We start from the raw sequence: 1,222 nt of genomic DNA, 5'->3' as shown, positions 1-1,222 counted from the left end.
CCCAAACTCTTGGTAAAGGAGAGCACAAGTAATGAGATAGTTTTATCATAATTAAGGAGACAAATAATCCATTAAGTACCCAAGGGATTGAGTGTTTACTAACTCTAAGATTACAATAAGAGAGATTAATCATAGAGGGAATCATGAAAAAAGGGTGTGATTAGCTCACCTAATGAGAAGTGCACATTTGACTATGAATCATGCAAAAATAAAATTAAAAAATGTGCTACCCATGTATGTGATAGCATGTTTAAATTTGAATTCTCTACCCATGTATGATATTTACCATATTGAATTTGAATGCATTACCCATGTATGAGGTTTATCATATTGAATTTTCATAAGGAAGAGCAATCCAATACTAAGGATTCTCATATCCTTATTATAAAGAAGATGTGCAAGGAGAATCCATTATTTAGGATTTTGCATAATCCATAAAGGGATTCACTAGTGTATGCCAAAGCTGCCAAGTAAGTGCATGTGTGCAAAAGTGAGGATAGTGTATTCTCCCAAGTTAGAATAATTTCTAATAGATTACTAGGAGCAATGGATTTAATGGAGTATATGTACATCCACTTAGAAACATTTCCTTGGTGAAATACCAAGGAGAAGATAAGTCAAGGGAAATAAACACATAACAATATAGAGGGAACAAAAGGGATATACTAACTTCAAAGTCAATATGATCATGAGATAATATATGTATATTATTTAAAATAAATTTTCAACATTCGCCAAAGGAATTAGAAGTACAATACAATGGAAGAAATACATGTAAGAGTTATGAAGAAGAGTTTTTTTTGTATCACCAGCATGGAGACCAAAAGTAATTAGTGCTACCGTGTCACAAATCCAAGTGGACAAACTTAAGGAAACATTTTCAAACATTGGTACATTTATAAAACAACATATAAAAACATATAGAAGAAGTGAGATGCAAATAGAAGAATGATACAACATCTGGATTCCTTCAACACATTCTTGTAGCAATGGAGAAAAAAAAGGTCATTTAAAGAAATAAAAAGATAGCAAGAACAACACAAGGGAAGCACATCACAATAGGAAAATACACAAGAAATACCATGCTAGAGAAACTAATCAAGTGTATTTCTCACCTTTCCAATCTTGATCTATATCATTCAGAGAAGATGGAAAACTTGGGAGAGGAGTAATGTCTAACACAACATGAACAATAGCAATTCTAAACAAGGATACTCTTTAG

This window comes from Cupressus sempervirens, chromosome 1, assembly GCF_028749045.1.
Source record: "Cupressus sempervirens isolate cs-2001-9-10 chromosome 1, ASM2874904v1, whole genome shotgun sequence".
NCBI classification, from domain to species: domain Eukaryota; kingdom Viridiplantae; phylum Streptophyta; class Pinopsida; order Cupressales; family Cupressaceae; genus Cupressus; species Cupressus sempervirens.
This window is presented reverse-complemented; position numbering follows the sequence as displayed.